Source organism: Oryctolagus cuniculus, chromosome 13, assembly GCF_051225735.1.
Source record: "Oryctolagus cuniculus isolate XC-2025 breed Fujian yellow rabbit chromosome 13, ASM5122573v1, whole genome shotgun sequence".
Taxonomy (NCBI): domain Eukaryota; kingdom Metazoa; phylum Chordata; class Mammalia; order Lagomorpha; family Leporidae; genus Oryctolagus; species Oryctolagus cuniculus.
Genome location: NC_142879.1, coordinates 90,961,790 through 90,980,270, shown reverse-complemented (window position 1 = coordinate 90,980,270; position 18,481 = coordinate 90,961,790). Strand labels below are relative to the sequence as shown.

At 49.9% G+C, this 18,481-nt stretch overlaps 1 long non-coding RNA gene across 3 annotated transcripts in view; it reads left to right on the top strand.

Moving 5' to 3' along the window:
- Positions 1-18,103, top strand: part of LOC103345741 (uncharacterized) — a 32,253-nt gene extending 14,150 nt beyond the window's left edge. For all 3 annotated transcript variants that reach the window (XR_016219149.1, XR_016219147.1, XR_016219150.1), the window contains 2 exons: positions 8,539-8,620; positions 17,742-18,103. This is a non-coding gene — a long non-coding RNA (uncharacterized LOC103345741). The remainder of the gene's footprint in view (positions 1-8,538; positions 8,621-17,741) is intronic.
- Positions 18,104-18,481: the final 378 nt, after the last annotated feature.

The window sequence follows — 18,481 nt, the reverse complement described above, 5'->3', positions numbered from 1 at the left end:
GTCTGCAACTTCGTACATGCCTGGTTCGTAGTGAAGGAATGCGTCAATGAACCCATTTATGTGTTTGCTTTTCGCAAATGCTGCAATTTTAAGGTCATTTTTTAAAAAAGATTTATTTATTTATTTGAAAGGCAGAGTTAGGGAGAGAGAGACAGAGAGAGAGAGAGAGAGAGAGGTCTTCCATTACTGGTTCATTCCCCAGATGGCCACTACAGCTGGAGCTGGACCTATCCAAAGCCAAGAGCCAGGAGCTTCTTCTGGGTCTCCCATACGGGTGCAGGAGCCCAAGGACTTGGGCCATCTTCTGCTGCTTTCCCAGGCCATAGCAGAGAGCTGGATCAGAAGTGGAACAGCTGGGACTCGAACCCAGCTGTTCGGATGGGATGGCAGCACTACAGGCGGCAGCTTTACCCACTACACCACAACATCGGCCCCTTAAGGTCTATTTTTAATCAGATATCCATGCAATGACATTTAAAAATTTTTATTTACTTTTAAAAGATTATTTAAAAGGAAGAATAATGGAGAGGAGGAAGGGAGGGAGAGACAGAGAGAGAGAGAGGCAGAGAGAGGGAGAGAGAGAGCTTTTATGCACTCATTTACTTCACAAATGACTACAATAGCTAGGGTTGGGCCAGGAGGAAGTCAGGAACCTGGAACAGCACATGAGTGGTGGTGGCCCAAGCACTTGGACCATCTTCCACTGCTTTTCCAGGCACACCAGCAAGGGGCTGGAGCAGACAGAAGTGGATCAGTCAAGGATTGAACTTGTGCTCTGAGAAGGGTCGCAAGCTATGACTTAACCTGCTGCACCATGGCCGGGCCAGCCCCAGGTCTGTTCTTTTCAAGCCCTATGTGTGTGTATGTGTGTGTGTGTGTGTGTGATTTTTTTTCTAAGTTGGACACACTGGCCTCAGCAGCTAGCAGCTCTGAGACCGGGCGTTATTCTTTGCATTGTTGCCCTGCCTTAAGTGCCATCGGGCACCCACATGTTTTGACCCATGTCCCCTAGCCCCAGCCTGACCTCAGCAGTGTGGTTCTTGGCTGCCTGTGAGCAAAGGATGGGATGAAGTAAACCAGTGCCTCTTTCCCGCAGCCTCTTTTCTTACCACATCATTTTCTACATCTGGTGCCCTTTTTTCTTCCTTCCTTCCTTCCTTCCTTCCTTCCTTCCTTCCTTCCTTCCTTCCTTCCTTCCTTCCTTCCTTCCTTCCTTCCTTCCTTCCTTCCTTTCTTTCTTTCTTTCTTTCTTTCTTTCTTTCTTTCTTTCTTTCTTTCTTTCTTTCTTTCTTTCTTTCTTTCTTGTTTTCACTTTGAAAGTGGCAACAGAGAGTGGGCAGACCGTGCTTGTCCTGAAAGGGTGCACTGGGTCTCCTCTGGGGCTGACTCCTTCCTAGACCAGTCTCCCCTGTACTAATTCCTGAAGAATTAACTCCCTGGCCAGATTGTTCGCACAATTGGCAAAATGTGTGGCCCCAATGTTCCTACAGATGAATTCCCTTTGTGAGCTTTGGCACCCCCTGGGAGCAGAAGAAAACAAGGAGTTAAGAAAAGGATGGGAGCCGGCGCCGTGGCTCACTTGGTTAATCCTCCGCCTGTAGTGCAGGCATCCCATATAGGTGCCGGGTTCTAGTCCCGGCTGCTCCTCTTCCAGTCCAGCTCTCTGCTGTGGCCCAGGAGGGCAGTGGAGGATGGCCCAAGTGCTTGGGCCCCTGCACCCGCATGGAAGACCAGGAGGAAGCACCTGGCTCCTGGCTTCAGATCGGCACAGCACTGGCCGTTGTGGCCATTTGGGGAGTGAACCAATGGAAGGAAGACCTTTCTCTCTGTCTCTCTCTCTCTCCATTGTCTATAACTCTACCTGTCAAAAAAAAAAAAAAAAAAAAAAAAAAAAAAAAAAAAGGATGGGGACCCCTCCCACAATGCTAATGCTGATTCTGTTTATTTTATATCGTTTTTAGCCTTTAGAGACTTGATGGGTGAAAATCCTGAACTTTATTTGTATTCTCTCTCTCTCTCTTTTTTTTTTTTTAAGATTTATTTATTTATTTGGAAGTCAGAGTTACACAAAGAGAGGAGAGGCAGAAAAAGAGAGAGAGGTCTTCCATCCGATGGTTCGCTCCCCTATTGGCTGCAACACCGCGCTAATGGCTGGAGCTGCACTGATCCAAAGCCAGGAGCCAGGAGCCACGAGCTTCTTCTGGGTCTCCCACGTGGGAGCAGGGGCCCAAGGACTTGAGCCATTTTTTACTGCTTTCCCAGGCCATAGCAGAGAGCGGGATCAGAAGTGGAGCAGCTAGGTCTCGAACTGGCACCCATATGGAATGCTGGTGCTTCAGGCCAGGGTGTTAACCTGCTAAGCCATAGCGCCAGCCCCTATTTGTATTCTCTTTTTACTAAGGGGATGAACTCTGTGGGTGGGTTTGGGGGCAAGGGGAGGCTTGTGGATTAGGTTTATTGGCTAAAGTTTTTTCTTGTGACTTGTCTGTTCAGGTGCTTTGCTCATTTGTGGAATGGCATGTCCATTTTTCTTCTTGGCATGTAATGACTCTACATTCTAATTGCTGGAATTGTACACCGATGTTTAACAATATACACATATTTATTTGTTTGCAAGGTAGAGAAGCAGAGAGAGAGAGAGAGAGAGAGAGAGAGAGAGAGAGGTGTATCTTTCACTTCTGGGGTCACTCTCCAAATGCCCATAGCAGTCTGTGCTGGGCCAGCCTGAAGCCAGGAACCATTCTCATATAGATGGCAGGAACTCAAACTCTTGACGCATCCTCTGCTGCTTCCCATGTGCAGTAGCAGGAAGCTGGATCGGAAGTGGAGTAACTAGGACTCCAACCTACACTCCCTATTTAGGATGCCAGTGCCCGAAGCAGTGATTTAACTCACTGCACCACAGTGCCCACACCTGGACTCCCCATTTCATGGCTCGCCATTAGGAGGCAGCTTCTTTCTGAACAGCAAAGCTGAGGTGGATTTGCAGTGGGGGACAATGTTGGTGAGCATTGCTATGGCCAGAGTTCTGAATTTCACACCAAGGAGAAAAACTCTTGTCACCTGGGGTGCTAAACCAGCTGCCCTCAAATATCTTTCACTGATGGAGGCTGAGAGCACTTGTTGGACTTGACCAGCTTTTAGGACACCCCTGCTGGTTGGATGAGAAGGGAGAAATCTCAGGCTGTTTGTAGCCCTAGGTAATAGAATGATGATGAGGGCTTTGTCTCTTAACTTCTTTGGTGTAAATTGTGTGTGTGTGTGTGTGTGTGTGTGTGTCTGGCTGAAGAATGAGAAAAATAGAAACAAAAGGGGAATAAGCAAAAATCACCTAGAGATCCAATTTTGCTGTGTTTTAAACATAGCAACACCCCCCCCACCCACCCAGGGCAAATAGATATCAGTATTTAAATAAGCATTATTCTACTTCTATAACCTTATCAGAGGTAAGTGATGAGACGGTGGATATCTTTCCACGGGATCAGAGACATTGCCTCATTGCATGTGAAGCTGATTTCTTACGACAACTTAGTGAGAGAAGAACTGTTATTATCCCCATGTTATCTATGAGGACGCTGACATAGATTTCGAAACTGGGCATGAATTCAAGTCTGGCTTACCTCAAAGCAGAACATGCAACTATTATTTTTATTTCCAAACAAGAAGGAAGTAGTATTCCTGTACTAAGAAATGCATGCGTGTCTTTGGATTGTGAAAATTGCTCGCAACTGCAGAGTTGATCTGGTGTTTGGAGGTATGTAGCAGCATTCCAAGAAGGAGGTATGTTAGGGATTCGGTGGCAAGGAGTCATTGTAAGGTGTGGGAGATGTTGCTGGCTGAAGGCAGGACCCCAACAAGAAAGCCTGCAGGGCCTTGGCACCCCCCCCCCCCGCATTGCTTCCTGCCTTTCTGGGACACCTGATTCATTATTCCCTATGTGCAGGTGGGTTTTTCTCTTCCTTTGGCCTACATTAGAGAATGGACCCATCTTTGGCTCCAAATTGACACTCATGGGTCTCCCCCTCACCCCGTTTCTCTCTTTTTTTTAAAGATTTTATTTGTTTAGTTGAAAGTCAGAGTTAGGGAGATACAGAGGCAGAGAGAGAAAGAGAGATTTTCATCATCTAGTTCACTCCCCAGTTGGCCACAAGGGCCAGAGCTGTGCCAATGCGAAGTCAGGAGCTTCCTCTGGGTCTCCCATGTGGGAACAGGAGCCCAAGGACTTGGGCCATCTTCCACTGCTTTCCCAGGCCATAGCAGAGAGCTGGATCGGAAGTGGAGCAGCCTGGACTCAAACTGGCATCCATATGGGATGTCGGCACTGCACGTGGCGGCTTAACCCGCTACACCACAGTGCTGGCCCCTCGACTTTCTCTTAGTTCTCAATGCTAACTACAGGAATAAGAAAACCTAGCTGTTATCAAGCTGGCCCAGTCAGCAGTGGCTGGGGCAGGGGCTCCTCCAGGACTGACTTGGCTGATGAGAGCCCAGTCTCACAGGCTGAAAGAGGCAAAGAGGAAACATCCCAAAAAATAGGGCTACTGGCTTATGTGTGGGCAGGCACCCCAATAGATGACTGTCTACAGCACTGATAGGACAGAGAGACCAGCACCCTGAAAGCTCATAAACTCCCATCCTTGCCACCCCACCTGCTGCTGGAGACCTTTCCACCTGTCGTGAGGACACGTGCAGCCCAGGAAGTCATCAAACCCGGATGGACTTCAGTATGCTCAGGGTGAGGCCTGCACTGTGGCACAGTGGGTTAACCCACCACCTGCAGTGCCAGCATCCCCTATGGGCTCTGGTTTGAGTCCTGACCATTCCACTTCCAATCCTGCTCTCTACTAATGACCTGGGAAAGCAGCAGAGGATGGCCCAAGTGCTTGGGCCCCTGCCATCCACATAGGAGACCTGGAAGAAGCTCTTGGCTCCTGGCTTCAGTCTGGCTCAGCCATGGCTGTTGTGGTCATTTGGGGAGTGAACCAGTGGATGGAAGACCCCCCGCCCCCCCCCCACCTCTCCTTTTTTCTTTATGTAACTCAGACTTTTAAATACATAAATAAATCTTTTTTTTAAAGTGGGGTCTTCTTGGCTGAATAGGTCCTTGTCTCCACCTGGAGAGTTTTCCTCTCTTCTCAGAGTGGTGGGAAAACAGGCTAAGCACATGCCCTTCCAATGGTATGCTGTCACATGTGTGTACATCTGTGATCCTTTCACTCTAAGTCTTCTTTGATAGTTCGGTACCCTACCATTATTCTCAGAACGTGAAGTGCTTGCAAATACAAGCCTTGATTTTTGCAACTATCTTTGATTTTCTTTTTTATTTTTTTTATTTTTTGACAGGCAGAGTGGACAGTGAGAGAGAGAGACAGAGAAAGGTCTTCCTTTGCCGTTGGTTCACCCTCCAATGGCCGCCGCGGCCAGCGCGCTGCAGCCGGCGCATCGCGCTGATCCGATGGCAGGAGCCAGGAGCCAGGTGCTTTTCCTGGTCTCCCATGGGGTGCAGGGCCCAAGCACCTTGGCCATCCTCCACTGCACTCCCTGGCCACAGCAGAGGGCTGGCCTGGAAGAGGGGCAACCGGGACAGAATCCGGCGCCCCGACCGGGACTAGAACCTGGTGTGCCGGCGCCGCTAGGCGGAGGATTAGCCTAGTGAGCCGCGGCGCCGGCTACTATCTTTGATTTTCTAAGAATTTCATTGTTATTTGAGAAAGAGAAAGAGAGGAGAGTCCCCATTTGCTAGTTTACTCCCCAGAGGCCTGGAACAATTGAGACTGGGTTGAGGTCACCCTCCAGGTCTCTCACATGGGTGATAGGAACCCAAATACTTGGGCCATTACTGCTGCCTTCAGAATCAACATCCAGGATGGGTTATGGTTTCATAACTGCCAGGCCATGTGCCTGCCCTGGTGTGTGTGTGTGTGTTTTAATTATTATTTATTTTTTAAAGATTTATTTATTTATTTGAAAGGCAGAGTTACAGAGAGGCAGAAGCAGAGAGAGAGAGAGAGAGAGAGAGAGAGAGAGAGAGATCTTCCATCTGCTGGTTCACTCTCCAAGTGGCTGCAATGGCCAGGGCTGTGTTAGGCTGAAGCCAGGAGCCAGGAGCTAGGTGCTTCTTCCAGCTCTCCCCTGTGAGTGCAGGGGCCCCAGGATTTGGGTCAAATTCCACTGCTTTCCCAGGCCATAGCAGAGAGCTGGAATGGAAGAGGAGCAGCCGGGACTTGAACCAGCACCCATAGAGGATGCCAGCATTGCAGGCAGCAGCTTTACCCATTATGCCACAGCGCCGGCCCCTCTGATACAAGTTTTAAGACCCATGTCTGGAAGTGAAAGCTCCGCCTTTTAATGAAGAACCATAGAAAGGGAAGAAAGTACCAGGAATAGCAATCTTTCAAAATACTTTTCTGCTTCGTGAAGATTAACAGATGCAATGATTCATGCATCTCCAAGGGTGTTTGGGGAATAAACAAAAAGCTGAAAAAAGCCAGAATGCAGCCACCTCAGCCCTCCCTGCTCTGTTCACGTCTTCCACATGCAGTCACACATGTCATTCTGATTCAGCCTTTTTTCTTATGACTATGAACTTCCCGATCTGAGAAGACAAAATAAAAAGTGCTCTCAGGGGTGATACTGATAGTGGTGTTGTCTTTGAAGGGCTTGAAATGAAACTGGGATGAGGAGGGGACTGGGTGAACATGCAAACAGCTGATTCGTCGTGAGGAAACCAGTAGTTGGCTCAGCCCCCAGTGTCGATGCGCGAGCAGATCCTTTCCCACAGCTGGGGTGGTGGTGGGGGGAACCACTTTGTCCATCATAGAAAAACAAGAATCATGCAGGCACTCTGTCTGGTCTTGGCTCCCAAATCAAATCACAAGCATTTGCTGGAGCTGCACTGCCTGACTTCTACAGGGTGGGAGACTGAGGGAGTGACACGTGCTGTAGATGACAGCGATGTGAGGAGTTGTGTTTTTCCACCATGCAACGGCAGAAGTAAACATGGTAATCTTGTGTGCTTTTTTTTCTAAATTAAATATTTTTGGATTTTATTTATTTATTTATTTTTTTAGTTTGAGAGGCAGAAGGAGACAGAGATCTCCCATCAGCTGGTTCACACCCTAAAAGCCTGCAACATCCGGGGCTGAAGATGGAATTGGGAACTCAATCCAGGTTTTCCATGTGGGTGACAGGGACCCAACTACTCAAACCATCACCAGTTCATCCCAGGGTCTGCCTTGGCAGAAAACTGGACTCAAATGTACACACTCCAATAATAGACTAGAGCATTTTTCTTAAAGATTTTATTTATTTGAGAGGTAGAGTTACAGCAGAGAGAAGGAGATACAGAGAAAGAGGTCTTGCATCCACTGGTTCACTCCCCAAATGGCAGCAACTGTTGGACCTGCACTGATCTGAAGCCAGGAGCCCGGAGCTTCTTCTGGGTCTCCCACATGGGTGCAGGGGCCCAAGCACTTGCACCATCTTCTACTGCTTTCCCAGGCCACAACAGAGAGCTGGATCAGCCGGGTCTCAAACCTGCACCCATATAGGAGGTTGGCATTGCAGGTGGCAGCTTTATCCATCATGCCACAGCACTGGCCCCAGATTTGCAGTTTCTTATCTCTGAGGACTTTCTCCTTCTCCCTGGAGCCAACCACCCCAGTGGCTCCTCCCCCTCCTCACAGCTGTCTACCTGTCCTTTTACCCATCTCTGGTGGGGGATGGGGTAGAACTTCCATGCTCTCTGGCCACATCAAGGTGTCCTAAGAGGTAGGTTGCTCTAACAGTCAACAATCTGAAGCCAATAGTAGCCACGTAAACAACATGATTATGACTGTGTGTGTGGATAAGAGTTAAGATTATCCTCCTATTAAAACCATTCTCACCTGCATTTTGGCAAACTTCCTTGAGTGAGTAGGAAGGGTGGAAGTTGCATCCAGAGGGGCTGGAGATTAGCCTGGCCCTGACACACCTGGGGAGGCTGTCACAGGGGTGCCTGTGGCCCCTCACCTGAACCCTCATGAGAGACAGGGCACTAACCTTTGGTCCACAAAGCCTCCAGCCTATACCTGGTAGAGAACAGGCATGGGAGATGGGGTGAGAGAGATTCTATGATGCAGCCTTCTGTACCCCGCAGAGCACAGAACCCCCCTGAGGACTGTGAAAGGATAGTGTAGCCCAGTGCAGGATACAGGGTCTATAAAGGTCTACTGTCCTCAGCCACCACTCTGCCAGGGTTCCTGGTCCTTCCCCGGTACCTTCCCTGGCAAGCAGAGGAGAGACAGCTATAGCAAGCTGTGGGAAGCTGGAGCATAGTTTCATGGTCCTGCCCTCTTGGGAGTCAGGACCTTCCTCTCCCAAATTCCCTGGACACTGCAGCTGGATTGTCCCCAAAGCACCCCTTTCTGCACATAAATACATGAATGACAGGTGCAGATGGGGTAGGGGAACAGTCCAGAGAGACCAAACCAAAGGGAGCACCCCCTGGCTGCTCCTCCCTCCAGGGATAGCAATGATCTCCCTTCTGCTCTCTCCCAGGCAAATTGAGAAGCGGTCTCCTTACCAGAGAACAAGTCAGATGCGAGGTTACAAGCAAGTGGATCCTCCGTGCAAGGTCAAGGTCAGGCAGGGCAGCTGACACTCTGGTTTGCACCCTCCTTCCATGCTGAGTCGGGGGATGTCTGTGTCTACACAAGGGCGGGGGAGAGTTTGTGTCTCCCCTGAGCCAGACAGAAGCAGCTGAAGCTCTTCTCTCATTGTGGAGCTTTGGCATTGTCTGTGTCAACCCAGGTGTGGTCCGCCAGTCAGAATCTGGGAGAGGGCAGCTGGACTCCGCAGTCTAACAAGGTCCCCGGTGACACATGAGGACCACTGTTGGGGAGCAGCCGTTCCAGGGACAGGCACACCGTGGACAGCCATCCCCCATGGCAGAGTCCAGGCTGCTGTGGCGGTGGCTTGTGCCCATGGCCATGTTCCCTCTCAGCATTCGGGGATGTGCTCACTGGGGGCTGGCTGCAGGAATTAGCACTGCAGATCTCTGCTATAAGAAGCCATGGAGGGCCGGCGCCGCGGCTTACTAGGCTAATCCTCTGCCTTGTGGCGCTGGCACACCGGGTTCTAGTCCCAGTCGGGGCACTGGATTCTGTCTGGGTTGCCCCTCTTCCAGGCCAGCTCTCTGCTGTGGCCAGGGAGTGCAGTGGAGGGTGGCCCAAGTGCTTGGGCCCTGCACCCCATGGGAGACCAGGATAAGTACCTGGCTCCTGCCATCGGATCAGCGTGGTGTGCCGGCTGCAGCGCACCAGCCTTGGCGGCCATTGGAGGGTGAACCAGTGGCAAAGGAAGACCTTTCTCTCTCTCTCTCTCTCTCTCACTGTCCACTCTGCCTGTCAAAAAAAAAAAAAAAAGAAGTAAACCACTCTGGTTCAGCATGCTGTTGCCAAATGAGAAATTCCCCCCTTAAAGGATGATCTTTTTTTTTTTTTTTTTTTTTTTTTTTAGATTTATTTGAAAGTCAGAGTTAGGCAGAGATAGGAGAGGCAGAGAGAGAGAGAGGTCTTCCATCCAATGGTTCACTCCCCAGATGGCTGCAACGGTTGGAGCTGTGCCAATCTGAAGCCAGGAGCCAGGAGCTTCTTCAGGTCTCCCACATGGGTGCAGGGGCCCAAGAACTTGGGCCATCTTCCACTGCTTTCCCAGGCCATAGCAGAGAGCTGGATCAGAAGTGGAGCAGCTGGGTCTTGAACCGGCACCCATATGGGATGCCGGCGCTTCAGGCCAGGGCATTAACCCACCACACCACAGCGCTGGCCCCAAGGATGATCTTTCTGTCATGAGAGTAGTTTGTCTGCCCATCTCGGGTTTAACACAGATGATGAAAACAACCCTGCCATGGCCACCACACCAGCAACCATGATACTGTTTGTTGCTCCTAGGGATTAGTCTTAAAGAGCCCTTTCTTATGATAAGATCTAGAGCCACGGAGCAATCCTTCTTTGTCCTCTCTTCTTTCCTTCTGCAGATTTTATACTGTGGGTGTTCCAGAGAGAAGAGACACAGTGCCTGTCTCTGACAGACAACGAACAAGCATCTAGAACCATTGTGCCGAATTGGCAGCAGGAGTGGTAGGTGTGAGGGTGGGAGCTGTGAGTGAGGAGGGAGGGGCACTCCCAGGAAGGAGCAAGGCCTCCCATGAGCCCTGCAAATGCAGCAGCAGTTTTGCAGGGAAATACACCAAGGAGAGAAGCCTTTCTCACTCAGGGAACTCTGAGCGGCACAGCACAACTGGGGCTTGGAGTGTGGGCAGGAGGGAGCAGGGCACAGAAAGGCAGGTAGGAGAGTGTTTAGCATCCTGCCAGTGGATGTGGCACTTACCTGAGCAGAGGAGGGTTTGAGGGATTGGGGAGATTGCCGAGGACATGGACCGACCGGGAGGAGGCAGGGAGGGCCTCATGCAGAGAGCTAGCCACCTGCCCAGAAAGGCCTGGCTGATGAATTAGTGCTGGGCTTGAACCAGCAGAGAGTTCTTGTAAACTAAGTACCTGGCATGGATTGCCTCTCCTCACTACCCTCATGCCCAGTCTGAAGAAAGACATTGGTGCCCGGGGTTAAATCGATTCAAAGAAGACAGAGAGGTAGTGGCAGGATAGCTGGAACCCAGTGCCCAAATCCACTAGATCGCTAATGTATTCCTACCTAAAGAAAGCCATAAAACTGGCCTTTAAATGACCTGCCATGATTTGAATGTCTCCTCAGAAACTCACGTGGAAACTTAACCCCATATATGTTGATTATATTGAGAGTGGGGTCTTTGTGAGGTTATTAAGATTAGATAAGTTGGACCCAGTGCTATGGTGTAGCAGGTTAAGCTGCCACCTGCAGCACAGGAATCCCATATGGACACTGGTTGGAATCCTGGCTGCTCCACTTCCCATCAGCTCCCTGCTAATGCACCTGGGGAAGCAGCAGAGGACAGCCCAAGTGCTTGGGCCTCTGCACCCTTGTGAGAGACATGGAAGGAGCTCCTGGCTTCAGCCTGGCCCAGCCCTGGCTGTTGTGGCCTTTTGGGGAGTGAACACCGGTTCCCCAAATAAACTTCAATTCTTTATAAGTTGCCTGGTCTTAGGTACTTTGTTACAGCAATAGAAAAAGACTGATGACATCCAAATAGAAAAGTAGGCAAAGAACATATATAAAGGCAAGCATTAAAGTAACATACCGAAGCACAGAGAACATAAAATAAGAAATACACAAGCCAGAGTAGGTGTTTGGCACAGTAGCTAAGTCACCACTCGGGATACCCATGTTCCATATTGGTTCAAGTGCTGACGCATCCGTTTCCAAAGCAGCTTCTTGTGAGAGACAACATAGATTGAGCTCTGGCCTCCTGGCTTTGGCCTGGCCTACCATGGCTGTTGTGGGCATTTGGGGAGTAAACTAGTAGATGGACAATCTCTATCTGTCTCTCTGTCTTTCAAAACTAAAATTAAATAAAGAAAAAGTTAAAAAAAAAGGAAATACATAAACTGATACACATGACAAATAGGCAACATTCTTGGTGACCAAGGTAGCGATCATTTTAGCAACAAGAGTTGGCGCTACCCACATATCAAACTGGCGGATACTCGAGAGCCAAACACAAATCTGAGAAGTACGTCCTCCCCCAGTGCTGCTAGGCATGGAAATTGGAAACTTTCCTAGAACACAATTTGGAAAATTAAGACCAAAAGCTATAAAAATGTCATGTTCTGTGATCTTACTTTCAGGAATCTATTTTAAGGGAATAATACATGAGGAACATTACACAGATGCTCGGGAGAGTGTTTCTGATGCTAACCCTGAACAGGAAGCCGTGAGTCACCTAACAAGACTCACCCAATTTGATGAAGTGTGGTGTGTGGGGTAAGAGGGACCACTGGGCACCAGTAGGCGGGCTGGCATTGTGGCACAGTGGATTAAATCTCTGTCTGCAATGCTGGCATCCTAGATCAGAGCGCTTGTTCAAGTCCCAACTGCTCCACTTCCAATCCAGCTCCCTGCTAATGCTCCTGGGAAAGCAGCAGAAGATGGCCTGAGTGCTTGGGCCCCTGCCACCCACGTTGGAGACCCAGATGGAGTTCCTGGCTTCTGGCTTCATTGTGCCATTTGGGGAGTGAACTGGTGGAAGGAACATTTGTGTGTGTATGTCTGCCTGTCTGTCTCTCCCTCTCTGTAACTCTGCCTTTCAAACAAAATAAATCTTTAAAAATAAAATAGGATAAAAATGGAGGTATGTATATGGACTCAAAGTTTTTTTTTTGTTTGTTTGTTTTTTTGTTTTTGTTTTTGTTTTTTGACAGGCAGAGTGGACAGTGAGAGAGAGAGACAGATAGAAAGGTCTTCCTTTGCCATTGGTTCACCCTCCAATGGCCGCCGCGGCTGGTGCGCTGCGGCAGGCGCACCGCGCTGATCCGATGGCAGGAGCCAGGTGCTTCTCCTGGTCTCCCATGGGGTGCAGGGCCCAAGTACTTGGGCCCTCCTCCACTGCACTCCCGGCCCACAGCAGAGAGCTGGCCTGGAAGAGGGGCAACCGGGACAGAATCCGGTGCCCCGACCGGGACGACAACCCGGTATGCCTGCCCCGCAAGGCGGAGGATTAGCCTAGTGAGCCGCGGCACCGGCCGACTCAAAGGTTTTTAAATGACAGAAAATGACCCCAATACCAGCTTATTAAAAAGGTCAGAAGGCCCTTATTAAGCTAGCAGAGATTAAACTACAAAATCAGCATGCTCCGAATTTTATTTTTAAAAATGTGTTTGCATACAACTGGCCCTCTGTGTGCATGACTTCTGCATCCATGGATTCAACCAACTGCAGATCAAAAACTACTCTGGCCGGGTGTTTGGTTTAGTAGTTAACGGCCACTTTCATTGTCCACATCCCGTAACAAGGAGCCTGCCTTTGAGTCTTGGCTCTGCTCCTGATTCTAGATTCCTGCTAATGTGGATTTTGAGCAGCAACAGGTGACGGTTCAAGTCCTGGGCTCCCTGTAATCCACGACATACATATTACCTTTTAATAATTTTTTTTGACAGGCAGAGTGGACAGTGAGAGAGAGAGACAGAGAGAAAGGTCTTCCTTTTGCCGTTGGTTCACCCTCCAATGGCCGCTGCGGCCGGCGCACCGCACTGATCCGATGGCAGGAGCCAGGTGTTTATCCTGGTCTCCCATGGGGTGCAGTGCCCAAGCACTTGGGCCATCCTCCACTGCACTCCCTGGCCACAGCAGAGAGCTGGCCTAGAAGAAGGGCAACCGGGACAGAATCTGGTGCCCCGACCGGGACTGGAACCCCGTGTGCCGGTGCCGCAAGGCGGAGGATTAGCCTAGTGAGCCGTGGTGCCGGCCCTTAATAATTATTTTTTAAAAGATTTATTTATTTGAAAGTCAGAGTTACACATAGGAGGAGAGAAAGAGAGAAAGAGAGAGAGAGAGGTCTTCCATCCACAGGCTCACTCCCCAGATGGCCGCAATGGCCAGAGCTGGGCTGATCTGAAGCCAGGAGCTTTCATCTGGGTCTGCCACATGGATGAAGGGGCCCAAGCACTTGGGCCCATCTTCTACTGCTTTCCCAGGCACATTAGCAGGAAGCTGGATTGGAAGTGGAGCAGCTGGAACTCGAACCGGTGCCCATATAGGATTCTGGATCACAGGCAGCAGCTTTAACTGTTACGCCACAACACGGACTCTTTAATAATTATTATTTTTTTTATTTGACAGGTAGAGTTACAGACAGTGAGAGAGAGACAGAGAGAAAGGTCTTCCTTCTGTTGGTTCACTCCCCAAATGGCCACAACGGCCGGAGCTGTCCTGATCCATAGCCAGGAGCCAGGTACTTCTTCCTAGTCTCCCATGCGGATGCAGGGGCCCAAGCACTTGGGCCATCCTCCCAGGCCACAGCAGAGAGCTGGACTGGAAGAGGAGCAACCGAGATTAGAACCTGGTCCCATATGGGATGCCTGCGCCGCAGGCGGAGGATTAACCAAGTGAGCCACAGCGCCGGCCCCCTTAATAATCATTTTTTACAACTAGCCTAAAAATACGCTTGTCCCACTCTGGTGACCCTGGGGACTGTCCTAAAGTTGCAGTCGGGCAGTGCTGCTAACAGCCATGGGGGTGGGGGGCAGGGCAGATGGAGTGGCAGGTGGTCTGTCTGTCAGCAAGGTGTAGAGAGGGTTCCCTTTGGGTGGCCTCAGCAGCCCCTGCAGAGGGCTTGACCAGGGGTGACCACTGGGTGATCACTGAGGCATGAGGGAGAGATGGCTCTTCTCCCTGGAGAGGGAAGTGGGTGCGTAGGTGCAATTCTGTAGCCCATGGAAGGGTCTCAGGGCCCTCTTGTCTCCTTTTCTGTACCTGTCCCTTACACACTGGGCTCCGGGCTCTTTATGATGCCTCCTGACTGATGGGTGCCCTCTTGGGTGCTGTCCCATCTATTCCTGTGTGATAACCTTCACTTCCTATCACAGGAAAAGGGAGCTGATTGGATGAGTTCTTGCTCATACACAAGTAATTAATGATTAATTTTATGGAGGGGCTGGTGCTGTGGCGTAGCAGATAAAGCCGCCACCTGCAGTGCTGGCATCCCATATGGGCGCCGGTTCAAGTCCCGACTGCTCCACTTCCGATCCAGCTCTCTGCTATGGCCTGGGAAAGCAGTAGAAGATGGCCCAAGTTTTTGGGCCCCTGCACCTATGTGGGAAGACCCGGAAGAGGCTCCTGGCTTAGGCTATTGTGGCCAATTGGGAAGTGAACCAACAGATGGAAGGCCTCTCTGTCTTTCTCTGCCTCTCCTTCTCTCGTATAACTCTGACTTTCAAATAAATAAGTAAATTAAAAAATTTTTTTTTACTGAGCCAGGGATCCTGTGGCTTAAAATTGAGCATTTGAAAAAAAAAAAAAAGCCACACACACACACACAAAGCAGCCATCCTTTTGGAAGTATTTCAGGTCATGGGACAGGCCAAAGGGAATGTCTTTGGAACCTGGGTCAAGGGACACTAGGTCCCTTGCTGCTGAGGTCTGGAGAGAGCTGAATCTCTATCCACCCTGCAGAGGCCCCGAGGGAGACATTGATGCCAGTGTAGACTCCTCACCTGTCCAACCAAGTTAAAGAATTCTTCTGAAAGTAACCGTGGAGGGCCCCTGGGTCATCCTGGGGCCTCCCAGAGAAGCTGACTCCACTAGGCTGAATCAGCTTTAGGTCTTCATTCATTACGTATTTGCCAAGTGTTGGCATTGTCCCAGCCACTGGGACATCCATGGATCAAGGGGCTTGCGTGTTTTGCTCACTTCCCAGTGCCCAGAACATCCCCTCAGTGTGAAAACAGAGTGAGGGCCACAAGACCTGACTTTCTGTGCACTGTTGGATTCCTAATTTTACTGGAGGGCCAGCTTACACATGCCTGTTGCTTAGACAGTTTGGAGGGCCTTTTCAAGGACAAAAAAATAGATATCATAAACTACAAGGTTTTAAAAAACCTTACAAGGTCATGCTATGATAGGATACAGGAAAATAATATAATCTTTTCATTAACTAGCTGACTGCCACATCTCTGTAATGTCTTTCCAGACTAGCTCCTGGCCCCATCCATCCCAGCATTAATGTGCCAGCTTGGCTCACATGCTTCCAGTGCTGGGCTTTGTAGGATACATTTAGGCCATGGCATGACTCTGACACCATGCTACAGCGTTGGGCTGCTCCACAAGTCTGCACTGTGGGCTGGGGTGGGGGGATCCTGGGAGCTGTTCCCGAGGTGGCTATGTGTGGAGGTGATGGTGAGCACAGAACTGCAGCCCACTAAAGCTAGCAAGAGCCTGAATCACCTATAGCTACCGCATTCCTAGGAAAAGAAATGTAACAGAGGGAAAGTTGTGCTTATCTCACTTCGGCAAACTTCACTAAAAAACTACCATCATATGCAAGCATTGCTATTCCCAGAGTCTTGATAAGGACTTCTGCAGCTTATTATAATTAGCTTTTTTTTTTTTAAGATTTATTTATTTGAAAGGCAGAGTTACAGAGAGGCAGAGGAGAGAGAGAGAGAGAGAGAGAGAGAGAGAGAGAGAGAGAGAGAGGTCTTCCATTCGCTGGTTCATTCTCCAAGTGGGTGCAACGGCTGGAGATGTGCTGATCCAAAGCCAGGAGCAAGGAGTCTCTTCCTGGTCTCCCATGTGGGTGCAGGGGCCCAAGGACTTGGACCATCTTCCACCGCTTTCCCAGGCCATAGCAGAGAGCTGGGTCAGAAGTGAAGCAACCAGTACTCGAACCGGCACCCATATGGGATGTGGACACTGCAGGTGGCGGCTTTACTTGCTACACAACACCAGCCACATAATTAGCTTTACTACAAAGTCACATTAGGAAGTATCTGTCGAGCTGCATAAAAGACGTAGCTCCAGCCCCTGATGGGCTCATGTTGTGGGGAAGAGACCCGAACTTGCAGGACCTGAGACATCTTGTTTGCGGCTGGGATCCTAAGTCTGCAGAGGGGTTGGCTGAGCAGCAGGGACCTGGAGCTGACCTCGGAGTCAGACAGGCCTGGATTTGGCTCAGTGCCTTAGAAAGTCAAACATTACTCACTGTTCTAGCATCTAGCATGTCCTCAGGGTCAGCTCGAAGGGCCCTGAGGCTCAAAGCTCCAGGCTGCTGTTGAGAAAGGATCTTTATGTTACCTTCCTGAGCATCACGGGAATTGTTCAGGAACAGAAGAGGCAGTAGGTTTGTTCAGAGAACTCAGAGAAGCATGAGAGCCCTTTTCCTGAGCGGAAGTTAAGAACCAGAGCCCTCTTGGGCTCTTGAGTTGGTGGCAGAGAGGGACGGCAGACTCAGAGGTGAGTTTTCATGGACTCCCATGATGGGTTTGGGAGCCAAGAGCCTCCCTTCGGTGGTCATCATGATGTCAAGTGTAGCTGGGGTGGGCCGGTGCTCCAGCTCACAGAGGAAGCCACCGCCGCCAAGGCCAGCATCCCTTATGGGTGTCAGATTGAGACCTGAGTGCTCCACTTCATACCCAGCTCCCTGTGAATGCACCTGGGAAAACAGCAGAAGATGGCTCAAGTGCTTGAGCCCCTGTCACCCACAGGGGAGACCTGGAAGAAGCTCCGGGCTCAGTCTGGCATGGCCCCAACCATTGTGGCCATCTGAGGAGTAAATCAGCAGATGGAATATCTCTCCCCCTGTCTCTCCTCCTCTCTAGCTCTGTAACTCTGCCTTTCAAATAAATAAGTTAAAGAAACTCTTAAAAAAGAAGTGTAGCTGGGGTAGAGAGAAGGGAACGTTCGAGGTCAGGGTCAGCCCGAGAGACCATGCAACGCACTTCCCTGGGTTTCAAACACTGCCTGCTTCTTGGCTGCATTACCCGGTGTCCGGGCTGGGCTGTCTCCCTCCCTACTTTACTCTGGTCCACTGGGCTCCTCCTCCTCACAGTTCTGCTGGCCCTCCAGCCCCAGACCCTGCCTTACTCAGCTGCTGGGCAGGGGACACAATGGCCCTGAGAACATAGGAGAGATCGGTAGATGAAGTCAGTACTTTGATGACCTCCAGCTGAGTCCTCAAGCCCCATCCTGTAGGCTGCTGAGTACACGGGTCAGCATCTTGGGTGCCTTGGATGTCAGCTTGGCCAGTGTTTCATGTCCTAGACAAGGCTGTTTGTTCTTAGAATCCAGCCCTCTGGCCACTCTTCCAATAAATCCCATTTCCTGTTTTTCAGGAGAAGCTGGATCAGTGGCCAAGAGGGGATGCTGCTTTTTAGCATGCAGTCAGGTACCTGTGGGAGGAGCAGGCTGGAGGCACTGTTGGCGCAGAAAGCAGAGAAACATGTTCTACCTTCAGAAGAAATTGGGTCATCAGCCTGCGTAGGAGCTAAATCTTTCATTGCTTTCAGCATCTTAATTCTTTACCCTCTTCCTAAATTTAGTTCCACAACCTCTAAGGAATTTTCTGGTTACATGCTAGCTGAGCCATTGTTTTCATAAAAACCCAAATCTAAATCCCAAAGGAAATTAATCTGAAAATCCTTGATTCTGTATCAGGCTTGATTTGATGTTTTCATTTTATGGAAACCAACTGATGAGAAAGAAATTTTAAAATCTGGGAGCAGTGTTGTGATGTAGAGGGTAAAACCACCGCCTGCAGCATCAGCATCCCATATGGACACAGGTTCGAGTCCCAGATGCTCCACTTCCAATCTAGACCCCTAATGCACCTGGGAAAGCAGTGGAAGATGGTCCAAGTCCTTGAGCCCCTGTACTCATGTGGGAGACCCAGAAGAAGCTTTTGTCTCCTGGCTTTGGTCTGGCCCAGCCTTAGCCATTGTGGCCATTTGGGGAGTGAACCAGTGGATGGAAGACCTCTCTCTCTCTCTCTCTCTCTCTCTCTCTCTCTCTTTGTAATTCTGACTTTCAAATGAATAAATAAATCTTAAAAAAAAGATTCCCTCCGTTCTCATCT